Below are 24,673 nucleotides of genomic sequence, written 5' to 3'. Positions count from 1 at the left end.
GTTTCCGGATTCATCCACCCCTCCAGGCTGACCTGCTTTGGAACTAGATGAATTCACCTGAAAATCTCCGAAAAACTTGATTCGAGGGGAATTAATTATCGGTCCCCTCTGCAAAAGGGTTCCATTTCCTTTTCCAAAACACAAAAGCTCATCTTGGACATGCTGCCTGGAGATTTCTAAGCATGACACGCCAATTGGTTGTGTTTTTTCTTTCATAATGGATCCTCTGTCTAAACTCTTGTGTGTATTGCATCAGAATACAAAATTTGGGAGGGAAGAAGGCAAAACCAGCTCAGACCCAGAAACCATTTAGGAAATTGCCACTCAAGAAACCAAAAGTCGGCTGAAGCACCCAAAACAATGACAGAAAGCCTTAACTGGAGCAAACCAGCAGCAGTGCCCGGATTGCAAAGGACCATTCCTTCCGTGTCTTGAATTCCAAATTCCAGCCTCAAAATCAAAGCTCACATCAGAAAATTCATTACAAACCATGATAAATAAGAAAAATGTGTAAAAAGCCCAAGAAATGCAAGAGTTCTTTGTGATATTGGCCTTGATTTCATCACAAGGAAACTGGCAGTTTCCGGATTCATCCACCCCTCCCAGCTGACTGGCATTGGAAACTAATTGAATTCACCTGAAAATCTCCAAAAAACTTGATTTGAGGGGAATTAATTATCGGTCCCCTCTGCAAAAGGGTTCCATTTATTTTTCCAAAACACAAAAGCTCATCTTGGTCGTGCTGCCTGGAGATTTCTAAGCATGACACGCCAATTGGTTGTATTTTTTCTTTCATAATGGATCCTCTGTCTAAACTCTTGTGTGTATTGCGTCGGAATACAAAATTTGGGAGGGAAGAAGGCAAAACCAGCTCACACCCAGAAACCATTTAGAAAATTGCCACTCAAGAAACCAAAAGTCGGCTGACGTACCCAAAACAATGACAGAAAGCCCTAATTGGAGCAAGCCAACAGCTGTGCCCTCATTGAAAAGGACCATTCCTTCCGTGTCTTGAACTCCAAATTCCAGCCGCAAAATCAAAGCTCACATCAGAAAATTCAATACAAACCATGATAAATAAGAAAAATGTGTAAAAAGCCCAAGAAATGCAAGAGTTCTTTGTGATATTGGCATTGATTTCATCACAAGGAAACTGGCTGTTTCCGGATTCATCCACCCCTCCCAGCTGACTGGCATTGGAAACTAATTGAATTCACCTGAAAATCTCCAAAAAACTTGATTCGAGGGGAATTAATTATCGGTCCACTCTGCAAAAGGGTGCCATTTATTTTTCCAAAACACAAAAGCTCATCTTGGTCGTGCTGCCTGGAGATTTCTAAGCATGACACGCCAATTGGTTGTGTTTTTTCTTTCATAATGGATCCTCTGTCTAAACTCTTGTGTGTATTGCATCAGAATACAAAATTTGGGAGGGAAGAAGGCAAAACCAGCTCACACCCAGAAACCATTTAGGAAATTGCCACTCAAGAAACCAAAAGTCGGCTGAAGCACCCAAAACAATGACAGAAAGCCCTAACTGGAGCAAGCCAACAGCTGTGCCCTGAAAGTAAAGGACCATCCCTTCCGTGTCTTGAACTCCAAATTCCAGCCTCAAAATCAAAGCTCACATCAGAAAATTCATTACAAAACATGATAAATAAGAAAAATGTGTAAAAAGCCCAAGAAATGCAATTATTCTTTGTGATATTGGCATTGATTTCATCACTAGGAAACCGGCTGTTTCCAGATTCATCCACCCCTCCCAGCTGACTGGCATTCGAAACTAATTGAATTCACCTGAAAATCTCCGTCATACTTGATTCGAGGGGAATTAATTATCGGTCCCCTCTGCAAAAGGGTTCCATTTCCTTTTCCAAAACACAAAAGCTCATCTTGGTCATGCTGCCTGGAGATTTCTAAGCAAGACACGCAATTGGTTGTGTTTTTTCTTTCATAAGGGATCCTCTGTCTAAACTCTTGTGTGTATTGCATCAGAATACAAAATTTGGGAGGGAAGAAGGCAAAACCAGCTCAGACCCAGAAACCATTTAGGAAATTGCCACGCAAGAAACCAAAAGTCGGCTGAAGCACCCAAAACAATGACAGAAAGCCAAAATTGGAGCAAGCCAGCAGCTGTGCCCTGATTGAAAAGGACCATTCCTTCCGTGTCTTGAACTCCAAATTCCAGCCTCAAAATCAAAGCTCACATCAGAAAATTCAATACAAACCATGATAAATAAGAAAAAAGTGTAAAAAGCCCAAGAAATGCAAGAGTCCTTTGTGATATTGGCCTTGATTTCGTCACAAGGAAACTGGCTGTTTCCGGATTCATCCACCCCTCCCAGCTGACTGGCATTCGAAACTAATTGAATTCACCTGAAAATCTCCGAAAAACTTGATTCGAGTGGGAATCAATTATCGGTCCACTCTGCAAAAGGGTGCCATTTATTTTTGCAAAACAGAAAAGCTCATCTTGGTCGTGCTGCCTGGAGATTTCTAAGCATGACACGCCAATTGGTTGTATTTTTTATTTCATAAGGGATCCTCTGTCTAAACTCTTGTGTGTATTGCATCAGAATACAAAATTTGGGAGGGAAGAAGGCAAAACCAGCTCAGACCCAGAAACCATTTAGGAAATTGCCACTCAAGAAACCAAAAGTCGGCTGAAGCACCCAAAACAATGACAGAAAGCCCTAACTGGAGCAAACCAACAGCTGTGCCCTCATTGAAAAGGACCATTCCTTCCGTGTCTTGAACTCCAAATTCCAGCCTCAAAATCAAAGCTCACATCAGAAAATTCATTACAAACCGTGATAAATAAGAAAAATGTGTAAAAAGCCCAAGAAATGCAATTATTCTTTGTGATATTGGCATTGATTTCATCACTAGGAAACCGGATGTTTCCGGATTCATCCAACCCTCCCAGCTGACTGGCATTGGAAACTAATTGAATTCACCTGAAAATCTTCGAAAAACTTGATTCGAGGGGAATTAATTATCGGTCCCCTCTGCAAAAGGGTTCCATTTATTTTTCCAAAACACAAAAGCTCATCTTGGTCGTGCTGCCTGGAGATTTCTAAGCATGACACGCCAATTGGTTGTATTTTTTATTTCATAATGGATCCTCTGTCTAAACTCTTGTGTGTATTGCTTCAGAATACAAAATTTGGGAGGGAAGAAGGCAAAACCAGCTCAGACCCAGAAACCATTTAGGAAATTGCCACTCAAGAAACCAAAAGTCGGCTGAAGCACCCAAAACAATGACAGAAAGCCAAAATTGGAGCAAGCCAGCAGCTGTGCCCTCATTGAAAAGGACCATTCCTTCCGTGTCTTGAACTCCAAAATTCCAGCCGCAAAATCAAAGCTCACATCAGAAAATTCAATACAAACCATGATAAATAAGAAAAATGTGTAAAAAGCCCAAGAAATGCAAGAGTTCTTTGTGATATTGGCATTGATTTCATCACAAGGAAACTGGCTGTTTCCGGATTCATCCACCCCTCCCAGCTGACTCGCATTGGAAACTAATTGAATTCACCTGAAAATCTCCAAAAAACTTGATTCGAGGGGAATTAATTATCGGTCCCCTCTGCAAAAGGGTTCCATTTATTTTTCCAAAACACAAAAGCTCATCTTGGTCGTGCTGCCTGGAGATTTCCAAGCATGACACGCCAATTGGTTGTATTTTTTCTTTCATAATGGATCCTCTGTCTAAACTCTTGTGTGTATTGCATCAGAATACAAAATTTGGGAGGGAAGAAGGCAAAACCAGCTCACACCCAGAAACCATTTAGGAAATTGCCACTCAAGAAACCAAAAGTCGGCTGAAGCACCCAAAACAATGACAGAAAGCCCTAACTGGAGCAAGCCAGCAGCTGTGCCCTCATTGAAAAGGACCATTCCTTCCGTGTCTTGAACTCCAAATTCCAGCCGCAAAATCAAAGCTCACATCAGAAAATTCATTACAAACCGTGATAAATAAGAAAAATGTGTAAAAAGCCCAAGAAATGCAATTATTCTTTGTGATATTGGCATTGATTTCATCACTAGGAAACCGGATGTTTCCGGATTCATCCAACCCTCCCAGCTGACTGGCATTGGAAACTAATTGAATTCACCTGAAAATCTTCGAAAAACTTGATTCGAGGGGAATTAATTATCGGTCCCCTCTGCAAAAGGGTTCCATTTATTTTTCCAAAACACAAAAGCTCATCTTGGTCGTGCTGCCTGGAGATTTCTAAGCATGACACGCCAATTGGTTGTATTTTTTATTTCATAATGGATCCTCTGTCTAAACTCTTGTGTGTATTGCTTCAGAATACAAAATTTGGGAGGGAAGAAGGCAAAACCAGCTCAGACCCAGAAACCATTTAGGAAATTGCCACTCAAGAAACCAAAAGTCGGCTGAAGCACCCAAAACAATGACAGAAAGCCAAAATTGGAGCAAACCAACAGCTGTGCCCTCATTGAAAAGGACCATTCCTTCCGTGTCTTGAACTCCAAAATTCCAGCCGCAAAATCAAAGCTCACATCAGAAAATTCAATACAAACCATGATAAATAAGAAAAATGTGTAAAAAGCCCAAGAAATGCAAGAGTTCTTTGTGATATTGGCATTGATTTCATCACAAGGAAACTGGCTGTTTCCGGATTCATCCACCCCTCCCAGCTGACTCGCATTGGAAACTAATTGAATTCACCTGAAAATCTCCAAAAAACTTGATTCGAGGGGAATTAATTATCGGTCCCCTCTGCAAAAGGGTTCCATTTCCTTTTCCAAAACACAAAAGCTCATCTTGGTCGTGCTGCCTGGAGATTTCTAAGCATGACACGCCAATTGGTTGTATTTTTTCTTTCATAATGGATCCTCTGTCTAAACTCTTGTGTGTATTGCATCAGAATACAAAATTTGGGAGGGAAGAAGGCAAAACCAGCTCAGACCCAGAAACCATTTAGGAAATTGCCACTCAAGAAACCAAAAGTCGGCTGAAGCACCCAAAACAATGACAGAAAGCCCTAACTGGAGCAAGCCAGCAGCTGTGCCCTCATTGAAAAGGACCATTCCTTCCGTGTCTTGAACTCCAAATTCCAGCCTCAAAATCAAAGCTCACATCAGAAAATTCATTACAAACCGTGATAAATAAGAAAAATGTGTAAAAAGCCCAAGAAATGCAATTATTCTTTGTGATATTGGCATTGATTTCATCACTAGGAAACCGGCTGTTTCCGGATTCATCCACCCCTCCCGGCTGACTGGCATTCGAAACTAATTGAATTCACCTGAAAATCTCCGAAAAACTTGATCCGAGGGGAATTAATTATTGGTCCCCTCTGCAAAAGGGTTCCATTTCCTTTTCCAAAACACAAAAGCTCATCTTGGTCATGCTGCCTGGAGTTTACTAAGCATGACACGCCAATTGGTTGTATTTTTTATTTCATAATGGATCCTCTGTCTAAACTCTTGTGTGTATTGCGTCAGAATACAAAATTTGGGAGGGAAGAAGGCAAAACCAGCTCAGACCCAGAAACCATTTAGGAAATTGCCACTCAAGAAAGCAAAAGTCGGCTGAAGCACCCAAAACAATGACAGAAAGCCAAAATTGGAGCAAGCCACCAGCAGTACCCTGATTGAAAGGGACCATTCCTTCCGTGTCTTGAACTCCAAATTCCAGCCTCAAAATCAAAGGTCACATCAGAAAATTCAATACAAACCATGATAAATAAGAAAAATGTGTAAAAAGCCCAAGAAATGCAAGAGTCCTTTGTGATATTGGCCTTGATTTCGTCACAAGGAAACCGGCTGTTTCCGGATTCATCCACCCCTCCAGGCTGACCTGCTTTGGAACTAATTGAATTCACCTGAAAATCTCCGTCATACTTGATTCGAGGGGAATTAATTATCGGTCCCCTCTGCAAAAGGGTTCCATTTCCTTTTCCAAAACACAAAAGCTCATCTTGGTCGTGCTGCCTGGTGATTTCTAAGCAAGACACGCAATTGGTTGTGTTTTTTCTTTCATAAGGGATCCTCTGTCTAAACTCTTGTGTGTATTGCGTCAGAATACAAAATTTGGGAGGGAAGAAGGCAAAACCAGCTCAGACCCAGAAACCATTTAGGAAATTGCCACGCAAGAAACCAAAAGTCGGCTGAAGCACCCAAAACAATGACAGAAAGCCAAAATTGGAGCAAGCCAGCAGCAGTGCCCTCATTGAAAAGGACCATTCCTTCCGTGTCTTGAACTCCAAATTCCAGCCTCAAAATCAAAGCTCACATCAGAAAATTCAATACAAACCATGATAAATAAAAAAAATGTGTAAAAAGCCCAAGAAATGCAAGAGTTCTTTGTGATATTGGCATTGATTTCATCACAAGGAAACTGGCTGTTTCTGGATTCATGCACCCCTCCCAGCTGACTGGCATTGGAAACTAATTGAATTCACCTGAAAATCTCCGTCATACTTGATTCGAGGGGAATTAATTATCGGTCCCCTCTGCAAAAGGGTGCCATTTATTTTTGCAAAACAGAAAAGCTCATCTTGGTCGTGCTGCCTGGAGATTTCCAAGCATGACACGCCAATTGGTTGTGTTTTTTCTTTCATAATGGATCCTCTGTCTAAACTCTTGTGTGTATTGCTTCAGAATACAAAATTTGGGAGGGAAGAAGGCAAAACCAGCTCAGACCCAGAAACCATTTAGGAAATTGCCACTCAAGAAACCAAAAGTCGGCTGAAGCACCCAAAACAATGACAGAAAGCCCTAATTGGAGCAAGCCAACAGCTGTGCCCTCATTGAAAAGGACCATTCCTTCCGTGTCTTGAACTCCAAATTCCAGCCGCAAAATCAAAGCTCACATCAGAAAATTCAATACAAACCATGATAAATAAGAAAAATGTGTAAAAAGCCCAAGAAATGCAAGAGTTCTTTGTGATATTGGCATTGATTTCATCACAAGGAAACTGGCTGTTTCCGGATTCATCCACCCCTCCCAGCTGACTGGCATTGGAAACTAATTGAATTCACCTGAAAATCTCCAAAAAACTTGATTCGAGGGGAATTAATTATCGGTCCCCTCTGCAAAAGGGTTCCATTTCCTTTTCCAAAACACAAAAGCTCATCTTGGTCATGCTGCCTGGAGTTTTCTAAGCATGACACGCCAATTGGTTGTATTTTTTCTTTCATAATGGATCCTCTGTCTAAACTCTTGTGTGTATTGCGTCAGAATACAAAATTTGGGAGGGAAGAAGGCAAAACCAGCTCAGACCCAGAAACCATTTAGGAAATTGCCACTCAAGAAACCAAAAGTCGGCTGAAGCACCCAAAACAATGACAGAAAGCCCTAACTGGAGCAAGCCAGCAGCTGTGCCCTCATTGAAAAGGACCATTCCTTCCGTGTCTTGAACTCCAAATTCCAGCCTGAAAATCAAAGCTCACATCAGAAAATTCATTACAAACCGTGATAAATAAGAAAAATGTGTAAAAAGCCCAAGAAATGCAATTATTCTTTGTGATATTGGCATTGATTTCATCACTAGGAAACCGGATGTTTCCGGATTCATCCAACCCTCCCAGCTGACTGGCATTGGAAACTAATTGAATTCACCTGAAAATCTTCGAAAAACTTGATTCGAGGGGAATTAATTATCGGTCCCCTCTGCAAAAGGGTTCCATTTATTTTTCCAAAACACAAAAGCTCATCTTGGTCGTGCTGCCTGGAGATTTCTAAGCATGACACGCCAATTGGTTGTATTTTTTATTTCATAATGGATCCTCTGTCTAAACTCTTGTGTGTATTGCTTCAGAATACAAAATTTGGGAGGGAAGAAGGCAAAACCAGCTCAGACCCAGAAACCATTTAGGAAATTGCCACTCAAGAAACCAAAAGTCGGCTGAAGCACCCAAAACAATGACAGAAAGCCAAAATTGGAGCAAGCCAGCAGCTGTGCCCTCATTGAAAAGGACCATTCCTTCCGTGTCTTGAACTCCAAAATTCCAGCCGCAAAATCAAAGCTCACATCAGAAAATTCAATACAAACCATGATAAATAAGAAAAATGTGTAAAAAGCCCAAGAAATGCAAGAGTTCTTTGTGATATTGGCATTGATTTCATCACAAGGAAACTGGCTGTTTCCGGATTCATCCACCCCTCCCAGCTGACTCGCATTGGAAACTAATTGAATTCACCTGAAAATCTCCAAAAAACTTGATTCGAGGGGAATTAATTATCGGTCCCCTCTGCAAAAGGGTTCCATTTCCTTTTCCAAAACACAAAAGCTCATCTTGGTCGTGCTGCCTGGAGATTTCTAAGCATGACACGCCAATTGGTTGTATTTTTTCTTTCATAATGGATCCTCTGTCTAAACTCTTGTGTGTATTGCATCAGAATACAAAATTTGGGAGGGAAGAAGGCAAAACCAGCTCACACCCAGAAACCATTTAGGAAATTGCCACTCAAGAAACCAAAAGTCGGCTGAAGCACCCAAAACAATGACAGAAAGCCCTAACTGGAGCAAGCCAGCAGCTGTGCCCTCATTGAAAAGGACCATTCCTTCCGTGTCTTGAACTCCAAATTCCAGCCTCAAAATCAAAGCTCACATCAGAAAATTCATTACAAACCGTGATAAATAAGAAAAATGTGTAAAAAGCCCAAGAAATGCAATTATTCTTTGTGATATTGGCATTGATTTCATCACTAGGAAACCGGCTGTTTCCGGATTCATCCACCCCTCCCGGCTGACTGGCATTCGAAACTAATTGAATTCACCTGAAAATCTCCGAAAAACTTGATCCGAGGGGAATTAATTATTGGTCCCCTCTGCAAAAGGGTTCCATTTCCTTTTCCAAAACACAAAAGCTCATCTTGGTCATGCTGCCTGGAGTTTACTAAGCATGACACGCCAATTGGTTGTATTTTTTATTTCATAATGGATCCTCTGTCTAAACTCTTGTGTGTATTGCGTCAGAATACAAAATTTGGGAGGGAAGAAGGCAAAACCAGCTCAGACCCAGAAACCATTTAGGAAATTGCCACTCAAGAAAGCAAAAGTCGGCTGAAGCACCCAAAACAATGACAGAAAGCCAAAATTGGAGCAAGCCACCAGCAGTACCCTGATTGAAAGGGACCATTCCTTCCGTGTCTTGAACTCCAAATTCCAGCCTCAAAATCAAAGGTCACATCAGAAAATTCAATACAAACCATGATAAATAAGAAAAATGTGTAAAAAGCCCAAGAAATGCAAGAGTCCTTTGTGATATTGGCCTTGATTTCGTCACAAGGAAACCGGCTGTTTCCGGATTCATCCACCCCTCCAGGCTGACCTGCTTTGGAACTAATTGAATTCACCTGAAAATCTCCGTCATACTTGATTCGAGGGGAATTAATTATCGGTCCCCTCTGCAAAAGGGTTCCATTTCCTTTTCCAAAACACAAAAGCTCATCTTGGTCATGCTGCCTGGAGATTTCTAAGCAAGACACGCAATTGGTTGTGTTTTTTCTTTCATAAGGGATCCTCTGTCTAAACTCTTGTGTGTATTGCGTCAGAATACAAAATTTGGGAGGGAAGAAGGCAAAACCAGCTCAGACCCAGAAACCATTTAGGAAATTGCCACGCAAGAAACCAAAAGTCGGCTGAAGCACCCAAAACAATGACAGAAAGCCAAAATTGGAGCAAGCCAGCAGCAGTGCCCTCATTGAAAAGGACCATTCCTTCCGTGTCTTGAACTCCAAATTCCAGCCTCAAAATCAAAGCTCACATCAGAAAATTCAATACAAACCATGATAAATAAAAAAAATGTGTAAAAAGCCCAAGAAATGCAAGAGTTCTTTGTGATATTGGCATTGATTTCATCACAAGGAAACTGGCTGTTTCTGGATTCATGCACCCCTCCCAGCTGACTGGCATTGGAAACTAATTGAATTCACCTGAAAATCTCCGTCATACTTGATTCGAGGGGAATTAATTATCGGTCCCCTCTGCAAAAGGGTGCCATTTATTTTTGCAAAACAGAAAAGCTCATCTTGGTCGTGCTGCCTGGAGATTTCCAAGCATGACACGCCAATTGGTTGTGTTTTTTCTTTCATAATGGATCCTCTGTCTAAACTCTTGTGTGTATTGCTTCAGAATACAAAATTTGGGAGGGAAGAAGGCAAAACCAGCTCAGACCCAGAAACCATTTAGGAAATTGCCACTCAAGAAACCAAAAGTCGGCTGAAGCACCCAAAACAATGACAGAAAGCCCTAATTGGAGCAAGCCAACAGCTGTGCCCTCATTGAAAAGGACCATTCCTTCCGTGTCTTGAACTCCAAATTCCAGCCGCAAAATCAAAGCTCACATCAGAAAATTCAATACAAACCATGATAAATAAGAAAAATGTGTAAAAAGCCCAAGAAATGCAAGAGTTCTTTGTGATATTGGCATTGATTTCATCACAAGGAAACTGGCTGTTTCCGGATTCATCCACCCCTCCCAGCTGACTGGCATTGGAAACTAATTGAATTCACCTGAAAATCTCCAAAAAACTTGATTCGAGGGGAATTAATTATCGGTCCCCTCTGCAAAAGGGTTCCATTTCCTTTTCCAAAACACAAAAGCTCATCTTGGTCATGCTGCCTGGAGTTTTCTAAGCATGACACGCCAATTGGTTGTATTTTTTCTTTCATAATGGATCCTCTGTCTAAACTCTTGTGTGTATTGCGTCAGAATACAAAATTTGGGAGGGAAGAAGGCAAAACCAGCTCAGACCCAGAAACCATTTAGGAAATTGCCACTCAAGAAACCAAAAGTCGGCTGAAGCACCCAAAACAATGACAGAAAGCCCTAATTGGAGCAAGCCAGCAGCTGTGCCCTCATTGAAAAGGACCATTCCTTCCGTGTCTTGAACTCCAAATTCCAGCCTCAAAATCAAAGCTCACATCAGAAAATTCAATACAAACCATGATAAATAAGAAAAATGTGTAAAAAGCCCAAGAAATGCAAGAGTCCTTTGTGATATTGGCCTTGATTTCGTCACAAGGAAACTGGCTGTTTCCGGATTCATCCACCCCTCCAGGCTGACCTGCTTTGGAACTAATTGAATTCACCTGAAAATCTCCGTCATACTTGATTCGAGGGGAATTAATTATCGGTCCCCTCTGCAAAAGGGTTCCATTTCCTTTTCCAAAACACAAAAGCTCATCTTGGTCATGCTGCCTGGAGATTTCTAAGCAAGACACGCAATTGGTTGTGTTTTTTCTTTCATAAGGGATCCTCTGTATAAACTCTTGTGTGTATTGCGTCAGAATACAAAATTTGGGAGGGAAGAAGGCAAAACCAGCTCAGACCCAGAAACCATTTAGGAAATTGCCACTCAAGAAACCAAAAGTCGGCTGAAGCACCCAAAACAATGACAGAAAGCCAAAATTGGAGCAAGCCAGCAGCAGTGCCCTCATTGAAAAGGACCATTCCTTCTGTGTCTTGAACTCCAAATTCCAGCCGCAAAATCAAAGCTCACATCAGAAAATTCAATACAAACCATGATAAATAAGAAAAATGTGTAAAAAGCCCAAGAAATGCAAGAGTTCTTTGTGAAATTGGCATTGATTTCATCACAAGGAAACTGGCTGTTTCCGGATTCATGCACCCCTCCCAGCTGACTGGCATTGGAAACTAATTGAATTCTCCTGAAAATCTCCAAAAAACTTGATTTGAGGGGAATTAATTATCGGTCCCCTCTGCAAAAGGGTGCCATTTATTTTTCCAAAACACAAAAGCTCATCTTGGTCGTGCTGCCTGGAGATTTCTAAGCATGACACGCCAATTGTTTGTGTTTTTTATGTCATAATGGATCCTCTGTCTAAACTCTTGTGTGTATTGCTTCAGAATACAAAATTTGGGAGGGAAGAAGGCAAAACCAGCTCAGACCCAGAAACCATTTAGGAAATTGCCACTCAAGAAACCAAAAGTCGGCTGACGTACCCAAAACAATGACAGAAAGCCCTAATTGGAGCAAGGCATCAGCTGTGTCCTCATTGAAAAGGACCATTCCTTCCGTGTCTTGAACTCCAAATTCCAGCCTCAAAATCAAAGCTCACATCAGAAAATTCAATATAAACCATGATAAATAAGAAAAATGTGTAAAAAGCCCAAGAAATGCAAGAGTCCTTTGTGATATTGGCCTTGATTTCGTCACAAGGAAACCGGCTGTTTCCGGATTCATCCACCCCTCCAGGCTGACCTGCTTTGGAACTAATTGAATTCACCTGAAAATCTCCGTCATACTTGATTCGAGGGGAATTAATTATCGGTCCCCTCTGCAAAAGGGTTCCATTTCCTTTTCCAAAACACAAAAGCTCATCTTGGTCATGCTGCCTGGAGATTTCTAAGCAAGACACGCAATTGGTTGTGTTTTTTCTTTCATAAGGGATCCTCTGTCTAAACTCTTGTGTGTATTGCGTCAGAATACAAAATTTGGGAGGGAAGAAGGCAAAACCAGCTCAGACCCAGAAACCATTTAGGAAATTGCCACTCAAGAAACCAAAAGTCGGCTGAAGCACCCAAAACAATGACAGAAAGCCACAATTGGAGCAAGCCAGCAGCAGTGCCCTCATTGAAAAGGACCATTCCTTCCGTGTCTTGAACTCCAAATTCCAGCCGCAAAATCAAAGCTCACATCAGAAAATTCAATACAAACCATGATAAATAAGAAAAATGTGTAAAAAGCCCAAGAAATGCAAGAGTTCTTTGTGATATTGGCATTGATTTCATCACAAGGAAACTGGCTGTTTCCGGATTCATGCACCCCTCCCAGCTGACTGGCATTGGAAACTAATTGAATTCACCTGAAAATCTCCGAAAAACTTGATTCGAGGGAAATTAATTATCGGTCCCCTCTGCAAAAGGGTGCCATTTATTTTTGCAAAACAGAAAAGCTTATCTTGGTCGTGCTGCCTGGAGATTTCCAAGCATGACACGCCAATTGGTTGTGTTTTTTCTTTCATAATGGATCCTCTGTCTAAACTCTTGTGTGTATTGCTTCAGAATACAAAATTTGGGAGGGAAGAAGGCAAAACCAGCTCAGACCCAGAAACCATTTAGGAAATTGCCACTCAAGAAACCAAAAGTCGGCTGAAGCACCCAAAACAATGACAGAAAGCCCTAATTGGAGCAAGCCAACAGCTGTGCCCTCATTGAAAAGGACCATTCCTTCCGTGTCTTGAACTCCAAATTCCAGCCGCAAAATCAAAGCTCACATCAGAAAATTCAATACAAACCATGATAAATAAGAAAAATGTGTAAAAAGCCCAAGAAATGCAAGAGTTCTTTGTGATATTGGCATTGATTTCATCACAAGGAAACTGGCTGTTTCCGGATTCATCCACCCCTCCCAGCTGACTGGCATTGGAAACTAATTGAATTCACCTGAAAATCTCCAAAAAACTTGATTCGAGGGGAATTAATTATCGGTCCCCTCTGCAAAAGGGTTCCATTTCCTTTTCCAAAACACAAAAGCTCATCTTGGTCATGCTGCCTGGAGTTTTCTAAGCATGACACGCCAATTGGTTGTATTTTTTCTTTCATAATGGATCCTCTGTCTAAACTCTTGTGTGTATTGCGTCAGAATACAAAATTTGGGAGGGAAGAAGGCAAAACCAGCTCAGACCCAGAAACCATTTAGGAAATTGCCACTCAAGAAACCAAAAGTCGGCTGAAGCACCCAAAACAATGACAGAAAGCCCTAATTGGAGCAAGCCAGCAGCTGTGCCCTCATTGAAAAGGACCATTCCTTCCGTGTCTTGAACTCCAAATTCCAGCCTCAAAATCAAAGCTCACATCAGAAAATTCAATACAAACCATGATAAATAAGAAAAATGTGTAAAAAGCCCAAGAAATGCAAGAGTCCTTTGTGATATTGGCCTTGATTTCGTCACAAGGAAACCGGCTGTTTCCGGATTCATCCACCCCTCCAGGCTGACCTGCTTTGGAACTAATTGAATTCACCTGAAAATCTCCGTCATACTTGATTCGAGGGGAATTAATTATCGGTCCCCTCTGCAAAAGGGTTCCATTTCCTTTTCCAAAACACAAAAGCTCATCTTGGTCATGCTGCCTGGAGATTTCTAAGCAAGACACGCAATTGGTTGTGTTTTTTCTTTCATAAGGGATCCTCTGTCTAAACTCTTGTGTGTATTGCGTCAGAATACAAAATTTGGGAGGGAAGAAGGCAAAACCAGCTCAGACCCAGAAACCATTTAGGAAATTGCCACTCAAGAAACCAAAAGTCGGCTGAAGCACCCAAAACAATGACAGAAAGCCACAATTGGAGCAAGCCAGCAGCAGTGCCCTCATTGAAAAGGACCATTCCTTCCGTGTCTTGAACTCCAAATTCCAGCCGCAAAATCAAAGCTCACATCAGAAAATTCAATACAAACCATGATAAATAAGAAAAATGTGTAAAAAGCCCAAGAAATGCAAGAGTCCTTTGTGATATTGGCCTTGATTTCGTCACAAGGAAACCGGCTGTTTCCGGATTCATCCACCCCTCCAGGCTGACCTGCTTTGGAACTAATTGAATTCACCTGAAAATCTCCGTCATACTTGATTCGAGGGGAATTAATTATCGGTCCCCTCTGCAAAAGGGTTCCATTTCCTTTTCCAAAACACAAAAGCTCATCTTGGTCATGCTGCCTGGAGATTTCTAAGCAAGACACGCAATTGGTTGTGTTTTTTCTTTCATAAGGGATCCTCTGTCTAAACTCTTGTGTGTATTGCGTCAGAATACAAAATTTGGGAGGGAAGAAGGCAAAACCAGCTCAGACCCAGAAACCATTTAGGAAATTGCCACTCAAGAAACCAAAAGTCGGCTGAAGCACCCAAAACAATGACAGAAAGCCACAATTGGAGCAAGCCAGCAGCAGTGCCCTCATTGAAAAGGACCATTCCTTCCGTGTCTTGAACTCCAAATTCCAGCCGCAAAATCAAAGCTCACATCAGAAAATTCAATACAAACCATGATAAATAAGAAAAATGTGTAAAAAGCCCAAGAAATGCAAGAGTTCTTTGTGATATTGGCATTGATTTCATCACAAGGAAACTGGCTGTTTCCGGATTCATGCACCCCTCCCAGCTGACTGGCATTGGAAACTAATTGAATTCACCTGAAAATCTCCGAAAAACTTGATTCGAGGGAAATTAATTATCGGTCCCCTCTGCAAAAGGGTGCCATTTATTTTTGCAAAACAGAAAAGCTCATCTTGGTCGTGCTGCCTGGAAATTTCCAAGCATGACACGCCAATTGGTTGTGTTTTTTCTTTCATAATGGATCCTCTGTCTAAACTCTTGTGTGTATTGCTTCAGAATACAAAATTTGGGAGGGAAGAAGGCAAAACCAGCTCAGACCCAGAAACCATTTAGGAAATTGCCACTCAAGAAACCAAAAGTCGGCTGAAGCACCCAAAACAATGACAGAAAGCCCTAATTGGAGCAAGCCAACAGCTGTGCCCTCATTGAAAAGGACCATTCCTTCCGTGTCTTGAACTCCAAATTCCAGCCGCAAAATCAAAGCTCACATCAGAAAATTCAATACAAACCATGATAAATAAGAAAAATGTGTAAAAAGCCCAAGAAATGCAAGAGTTCTTTGTGATATTGGCATTGATTTCATCACAAGGAAACTGGCTGTTTCCGGATTCATCCACCCCTCCCAGCTGACTCGCATTGGAAACTAATTGAATTCACCTGAAAATCTCCAAAAAACTTGATTCGAGGGGAATTAATTATCGGTCCCCTCTGCAAAAGGGTTCCATTTCCTTTTCCAAAACACAAAAGCTCATCTTGGTCATGCTGCCTGGAGTTTTCTAAGCATGACACGCCAATTGGTTGTATTTTTTCTTTCATAATGGATCCTCTGTCTAAACTCTTGTGTGTATTGCGTCAGAATACAAAATTTGGGAGGGAAGAAGGCAAAACCAGCTCAGACCCAGAAACCATTTAGGAAATTGCCACTCAAGAAACCAAAAGTCGGCTGAAGCACCCAAAACAATGACAGAAAGCCCTAATTGGAGCAAGCCAGCAGCTGTGCCCTCATTGAAAAGGACCATTCCTTCCGTGTCTTGAACTCCAAATTCCAGCCTCAAAATCAAAGCTCACATCAGAAAATTCAATACAAACCATGATAAATAAGAAAAATGTGTAAAAAGCCCAAGAAATGCAAGAGTCCTTTGTGATATTGGCCTTGATTTCGTCACAAGGAAACCGGCTGTTTCCGGATTCATCCACCCCTCCAGGCTGACCTGCTTTGGAACTAATTGAATTCACCTGAAAATCTCCGTCATACTTGATTCGAGGGGAATTAATTATCGGTCCCCTCTGCAAAAGGGTTCCATTTCCTTTTCCAAAACACAAAAGCTCATCTTGGTCATGCTGCCTGGAGATTTCTAAGCAAGACACGCAATTGGTTGTGTTTTTTCTTTCATAAGGGATCCTCTGTCTAAACTCTTGTGTGTATTGCGTCAGAATACAAAATTTGGGAGGGAAGAAGGCAAAACCAGCTCAGACCCAGAAACCATTTAGGAAATTGCCACTCAAGAAACCAAAAGTCGGCTGAAGCACCCAAAACAATGACAGAAAGCCACAATTGGAGCAAGCCAGCAGCAGTGCCCTCATTGAAAAGGACCATTCCTTCCGTGTCTTGAACTCCAAATTCCAGCCGCAAAATCAAAGCTCACATCAGAAAATTCAATACAAACCATGATAAATAAGAAAAATGTGTAAAAAGCCCAAGAAATGCAAGAGTTCTTTGTGATATTGGCATTGATTTCATCACAAGGAAACTGGCTGTTTCCGGATTCATGCACCCCTCCCAGCTGACTGGCATTGGAAACTAATTGAATTCACCTGAAAATCTCCGAAAAACTTGATTCGAGGGAAATTAATTATCGGTCCCCTCTGCAAAAGGGTGCCATTTATTTTTGCAAAACAGAAAAGCTCATCTTGGTCGTGCTGCCTGGAGATTTCCAAGCATGACACGCCAATTGGTTGTGTTTTTTCTTTCATAATGGATCCTCTGTCTAAACTCTTGTGTGTATTGCTTCAGAATACAAAATTTGGGAGGGAAGAAGGCAAAACCAGCTCAGACCCAGAAACCATTTAGGAAATTGCCACTCAAGAAACCAAAAGTCGGCTGAAGCACCCAAAACAATGACAGAAAGCCCTAATTGGAGCAAGCCAACAGCTGTGCCCTCATTGAAAAGGACCATTCCTTCCGTGTCTTGAACTCCAAATTCCAGCCGCAAAATCAAAGCTCACATCAGAAAATTCAATACAAACCATGATAAATAAGAAAAATGTGTAAAAAGCCCAAGAAATGCAAGAGTTCTTTGTGATATTGGCATTGATTTCATCACAAGGAAACTGGCTGTTTCCGGATTCATCCACCCCTCCCAGCTGACTGGCATTGGAAACTAATTGAATTCACCTGAAAATCTCCAAAAAACTTGATTCGAGGGGAATTAATTATCGGTCCCCTCTGCAAAAGGGTTCCATTTCCTTTTCCAAAACACAAAAGCTCATCTTGGTCATGCTGCCTGGAGTTTTCTAAGCATGACACGCCAATTGGTTGTATTTTTTCTTTCATAATGGATCCTCTGTCTAAACTCTTGTGTGTATTGCGTCAGAATACAAAATTTGGGAGGGAAGAAGGCAAAACCAGCTCAGACCCAGAAACCATTTAGGAAATTGCCACTCAAGAAACCAAAAGTCGGCTGAAGCACCCAAAACAATGACAGAAAGCCCTAATTGGAGCAAGCCAGCAGCTGTGCCCTCATTGAAAAGGACCATTCCTTCCGTGTCTTGAACTCCAAATTCCAGCCTCAAAATCAAAGCTCACATCAGAAAATTCAATACAAACCATGATAAATAAGAAAAATGTGTAAAAAGCCCAAGAAATGCAAGAGTCCTTTGTGATATTGGCCTTGATTTCGTCACAAGGAAACCGGCTGTTTCCGGATTCATCCACCCCTCCAGGCTGACCTGCTTTGGAACTAATTGAATTCACCTGAAAATCTCCGTCATACTTGATTCGAGGGGAATTAATTATCGGTCCCCTATGCAAAAGGGTTCCATTTCCTTTTCCAAAACACAAAAGCTCATCTTGGTCATGCTGCCTGGAGATTTCTAAGCAAGACACGCAATTGGTTGTGTTTTTTCTTTCATAAGGGATCCTCTGTCTAAACTCTTGTGTGTATTGCGTCAGAATACAAAATTTGGGAGGGAAGAAGGCAAAACCAGCTCAGACCCAGAAACCATTTAGGAAATTGCCACTCAAGAAACCAAAAGTCGGCTGAAGCACCCAAAACAATGACAGAAAGCCACAATTGGAGCAAGCCAGCAGCAGTGCCCTCATTGAAAAGGACCATTCCTTCCGTGTCTTGAACTCCAAATTCCAGCCGCAAAATCAAAGCTCACATCAGAAAATTCAATACAAACCATGATAAATAAGAAAAATGTGTAAAAAGCCCAAGAAATGCAAGAGTTCTTTGTGATATTGGCATTGATTTCATCACAAGGAAACTGGCTGTTTCCGGATTCATGCACCCCTCCCAGCTGACTGGCATTGGAAACTAATTGAATTCACCTGAAAATCTCCGAAAAACTTGATTCGAGGGAAATTAATTATCGGTCCCCTCTGCAAAAGGGTGCCATTTATTTTTGCAAAACAGAAAAGCTCATCTTGGTCGTGCTGCCTGGAGATTTCCAAGCATGACACGCCAATTGGTTGTGTTTTTTCTTTCATAATGGATCCTCTGTCTAAACTCTTGTGTGTATTGCTTCAGAATACAAAATTTGGGAGGGAAGAAGGCAAAACCAGCTCAGACCCAGAAACCATTTAGGAAATTGCCACTCAAGAAACCAAAAGTCGGCTGAAGCACCCAAAACAATGACAGAAAGCCCTAATTGGAGCAAGCCAACAGCTGTGCCCTCATTGAAAAGGACCATTCCTTCCGTGTCTTGAACTCCAAATTCCAGCCGCAAAATCAAAGCTCACATCAGAAAATTCAATACAAACCATGATAAATAAGAAAAATGTGTAAAAAGCCCAAGAAATGCAAGAGTTCTTTGTGATATTGGCATTGATTTCATCACAAGGAAACTGGCTGTTTCCGGATTCATCCACCCCTCCCAGCTGACTCGCATTGGAAACTAATTGAATTCACCTGAAAATCTCCAAAAAACTTGATTCGAGGGGAATTAATTATCGGTCCCCTCTGCAAAAGGGTTCCATTTCCTTTTCCAAAACACAAAAGCTCATCTTGGTCATGCTGCCTGGAGTTTTCTAAGCATGACACGCCAATTGGTTGTATTTTTTCTTTCATAATGGATCCTCTGTCTAAACTCTTGTGTGTATTGCGTCAGAATACAAAATTTGGGAGGGAAGAAGGCAAAACCAGCTCAGACCCAGAAACCATTTAGGAAATTGCCACTCAAGAAACCAAAAGTCGGCTGAAGCACCCAAAACAATGACAGAAAGCCCTAATTGGAGCAAGCCAGCAGCTGTGCCCTCATTGAAAAGGACCATTCCTTCCGTGTCTTGAACTCCAAATTCCAGCCTCAAAATCAAAGCTCACATCAGAAAATTCAATACAAACCATGATAAATAAGAAAAATGTGTAAAAAGCCCAAGAAATGCAAGAGTCCTTTGTGATATTGGCCTTGATTTCGTCACAAGGAAACCGGCTGTTTCCGGATTCATCCACCCCTCCAGGCTGACCTGCTTTGGAACTAATTGAATTCACCTGAAAATCTCCGTCATACTTGATTCGAGGGGAATTAATTATCGGTCCCCTCTGCAAAAGGGTTCCATTTCCTTTTCCAAAACACAAAAGCTCATCTTGGTCATGCTGCCTGGAGATTTCTAAGCAAGACACGCAATTGGTTGTGTTTTTTCTTTCATAAGGGATCCTCTGTCTAAACTCTTGTGTGTATTGCGTCAGAATACAAAATTTGGGAGGGAAGAAGGCAAAACCAGCTCAGACCCAGAAACCATTTAGGAAATTGCCACTCAAGAAACCAAAAGTCGGCTGAAGCACCCAAAACAATGACAGAAAGCCACAATTGGAGCAAGCCAGCAGCAGTGCCCTCATTGAAAAGGACCATTCCTTCCGTGTCTTGAACTCCAAATTCCAGCCTCAAAATCAAAGCTCACATCAGAAAATTCAATACAAACCATGATAAATAAGAAAAATGTGTAAAAAGCCCAAGAAATGCAAGAGTTCTTTGTGATATTGGCATTGATTTCATCACAAGGAAACTGGCTGTTTCCGGATTCATGCACCCCTCCCAGCTGACTGGCATTGGAAACTAATTGAATTCACCTGAAAATCTCCGAAAAACTTGATTCGAGGGAAATTAATTATCGGTCCCCTCTGCAAAAGGGTGCCATTTATTTTTGCAAAACAGAAAAGCTCATCTTGGTCGTGCTGCCTGGAGATTTCCAAGCATGACACGCCAATTGGTTGTGTTTTTTCTTTCATAATGGATCCTCTGTCTAAACTCTTGTGTGTATTGCTTCAGAATACAAAATTTGGGAGGGAAGAAGGCAAAACCAGCTCAGACCCAGAAACCATTTAGGAAATTGCCACTCAAGAAACCAAAAGTCGGCTGAAGCACCCAAAACAATGACAGAAAGCCCTAATTGGAGCAAGCCAACAGCTGTGCCCTCATTGAAAAGGACCATTCCTTCCGTGTCTTGAACTCCAAATTCCAGCCGCAAAATCAAAGCTCACATCAGAAAATTCAATACAAACCATGATAAATAAGAAAAATGTGTAAAAAGCCCAAGAAATGCAAGAGTTCTTTGTGATATTGGCATTGATTTCATCACAAGGAAACTGGCTGTTTCCGGATTCATCCACCCCTCCCAGCTGACTGGCATTGGAAACTAATTGAATTCACCTGAAAATCTCCAAAAAACTTGATTCGAGGGGAATTAATTATCGGTCCCCTCTGCAAAAGGGTTCCATTTCCTTTTCCAAAACACAAAAGCTCATCTTGGTCATGCTGCCTGGAGTTTTCTAAGCATGACACGCCAATTGGTTGTATTTTTTCTTTCATAATGGATCCTCTGTCTAAACTCTTGTGTGTATTGCGTCAGAATACAAAATTTGGGAGGGAAGAAGGCAAAACCAGCTCAGACCCAGAAACCATTTAGGAAATTGCCACTCAAGAAACCAAAAGTCGGCTGAAGCACCCAAAACAATGACAGAAAGCCCTAATTGGAGCAAGCCAGCAGCTGTGCCCTCATTGAAAAGGACCATTCCTTCCGTGTCTTGAACTCCAAATTCCAGCCTCAAAATCAAAGCTCACATCAGAAAATTCAATACAAACCATGATAAATAAGAAAAATGTGTAAAAAGCCCAAGAAATGCAAGAGTCCTTTGTGATATTGGCCTTGATTTCATCACAAGGAAACCGGCTGTTTCCGGATTCATCCACCCCTCCAGGCTGACCTGCTTTGGAACTAATTGAATTCACCTGAAAATCTCCGTCATACTTGATTCGAGGGGAATTAATTATCGGTCCCCTCTGCAAAAGGGTTCCATTTCCTTTTCCAAAACACAAAAGCTCATCTTGGTCATGCTGCCTGGAGATTTCTAAGCAAGACACGCAATTGGTTGTGTTTTTTCTTTCATAAGGGATCCTCTGTCTAAACTCTTGTGTGTATTGCGTCAGAATACAAAATTTGGGAGGGAAGAAGGCAAAACCAGCTCAGACCCAGAAACCATTTAGGAAATTGCCACTCAAGAAACCAAAAGTCGGCTGAAGCACCCAAAACAATGACAGAAAGCCACAATTGGAGCAAGCCAGCAGCAGTGCCCTCATTGAAAAGGACCATTCCTTCCGTGTCTTGAACTCCAAATTCCAGCCGCAAAATCAAAGCTCACATCAGAAAATTCAATACAAACCATGATAAATAAGAAAAATGTGTAAAAAGCCCAAGAAATGCAAGAGTCCTTTGTGATATTGGCCTTGATTTCGTCACAAGGAAACCGGCTGTTTCCGGATTCATCCACCCCTCCAGGCTGACCTGCTTTGGAACTAATTGAATTCACCTGAAAATCTCCGTCATACTTGATTCGAGGGGAATTAATTATCGGTCCCCTCTGCAAAAGGGTTCCATTTCCTTTTCCAAAACACAAAAGCTCATCTTGGTCATGCTGCCTGGAGATTTCTAAGCAAGACACGCAATTGGTTGTGTTTTTTCTTTCATAAGGGATCCTCTGTCTAAACTCTTGTGTGTATTGCGTCAGAATACAAAATTTGGGAGGGAAGAAGGCAAAACCAGCTCAGACCCAGAAACCATTTAGGAAATTGCCACTCAAGAAACCAAAAGTCAGCTGAAGCACCCAAAACAATGACAGAAAGCCAAAATTGGAGCAAGCCAGCAGCAGTGCCCTCATTGAAAAGGACCATTCCTTCCGTGTCTTGAACTCCAAATTCCAGCCTCAAAATCAAAGCTCACATCAGAAAATTCAATACAAACCATGATAAATAAGAAAAATGTGTAAAAAGCCCAAGAAATGCAATTATTCTTTGTGATATTGGCATTGATTTCATCACAAGGAAACTGGCTGTTTCCGGATTCATCCACCCCTCCCAGCTGAATGGCATTGGAAACTAATTGAATTCACCTGAAAATCTTCGAAAAACTTCATTCGAGTGGAATTAATTATCGGTCCCCTCTGCAAAAGGGTGCCATTTATTTTTGCAAAACACAAAAGCTCATCTTGGTCGTGCTGCCTGGAGATTTCTAAGCATGACACGCCAATTGGTTGTATTTTTTATTTCATAATGGATCCTCTGTCTAAACTCTTGTGTGTATTGCTTCAGAATACAAAATTTGGGAGGGAAGAAGGCAAAACCAGCTCAGACCCAGAAACCATTTAGGAAATTGCCACTCAAGAAACCAAAAGTCGGCTGACGTACCCAAAACAATGACAGAAAGCCCTAATTGGAGCAAACCAACAGCTGTGCCCTCATTGAAAAGGACCATTCCTTCCGTGTCTTGAACTCCAAATTCCAGCCTCAAAATCAAAGCTCACATCAGAAAATTCAATAGAAACCATGATAAATAAGAAAAATGTGTAAAAAGCCCAAGAAATGCAAGAGTCCTTTGTGATATTGGCCTTGATTTCGTCACAAGGAAACCGGCTGTTTCCGGATTCATCCACCCCTCCAGGCTGACCTGCTTTGGAACTAATTGAATTCACCTGAAAATCTCCGTCATACTTGATTCGAGGGGAATTAATTATCGGTCCCCTCTGCAAAAGGGTTCCATTTCCTTTTCCAAAACACAAAAGCTCATCTTGGTCATGCTGCCTGGAGATTTCTAAGCAAGACACGCAATTGGTTGTGTTTTTTCTTTCATAAGGGATCCTCTGTCTAAACTCTTGTGTGTATTGCGTCAGAATACAAAATTTGGGAGGGAAGAAGGCAAAACCAGCTCAGACCCAGAAACCATTTAGGAAATTGCCACTCAAGAAACCAAAAGTCGGCTGAAGCACCCAAAACAATGACAGAAAGCCACAATTGGAGCAAGCCAGCAGCAGTGCCCTCATTGAAAAGGACCATTCCTTCCGTGTCTTGAACTCCAAATTCCAGCCTCAAAATCAAAGCTCACATCAGAAAATTCAATACAAACCATGATAAATAAGAAAAATGTGTAAAAAGCCCAAGAAATGCAAGAGTTCTTTGTGATATTGGCATTGATTTCATCACAAGGAAACTGGCTGTTTCCGGATTCATCCACCCCTCCCAGCTGACTCGCATTGGAAACTAATTGAATTCACCTGAAAATCTCCAAAAAACTTGATTCGAGGGGAATTAATTATCGGTCCCTTCTGCAAAAGGGTGCCATTTATTTTTCCAAAACACAAAATCTCATCTTGGTCGTGCTGCCTGGAGATTTCTAAGCATGACACGCCAATTGGTTGTGTTTTTTATTTCATAATGGATCCTCTGTCTAAACTCTTGTGTGTATTGCTTCAGAATACACAATTTGGGAGGGAAGAAGGCAAAACCAGCTCAGACCCAGAAACCATTTAGGAAATTGCCACTGAAGAAACCAAAAGTCAGCTGACGTACCCAAAACAATGACAGAAAGCCCTAATTGGAGCAAGCCAACAGCTGTGCCCTCATTGAAAAGGACCATTCCTTCCGTGTCTTGAACTCCAAATTCCAGCCTCAAAATCAAAGCTCACATCAGAAAATTCAATAGAAACCATGATAAATAAGAAAAATGTGTAAAAAGCCCAAGAAATGCAAGAGTCCTTTGTGATATTGGCCTTGATTTCGTCACAAGGAAACCGGCTGTTTCCGGATTCATCCACCCCTCCAGGCTGACCTGCTTTGGAACTAATTGAATTCACCTGAAAATCTCCGTCATACTTGATTCGAGGGGAATTAATTATCGGTCCCCTCTGCAAAAGGGTTCCATTTCCTTTTCCAAAACACAAAAGCTCATCTTGGTCATGCTGCCTGGAGATTTCTAAGCATGACACGCCAATTGGTTGTGTTTTTTCTTTCATAAGGGATCCTCTGTCTAAACTCTTGTGTGTATTGCTTCAGAATACAAAATTTGGGAGGGAAGAAGGCAAAACCAGCTCAGACCCAGAAACCATTTAGGAAATTGCCACTCAAGAAACCA

This window comes from Oryctolagus cuniculus, chromosome 5, assembly GCF_964237555.1.
Source record: "Oryctolagus cuniculus chromosome 5, mOryCun1.1, whole genome shotgun sequence".
Lineage (NCBI taxonomy): Eukaryota > Metazoa > Chordata > Mammalia > Lagomorpha > Leporidae > Oryctolagus > Oryctolagus cuniculus.
Note: the sequence above shows the minus strand (reverse complement) of the source record.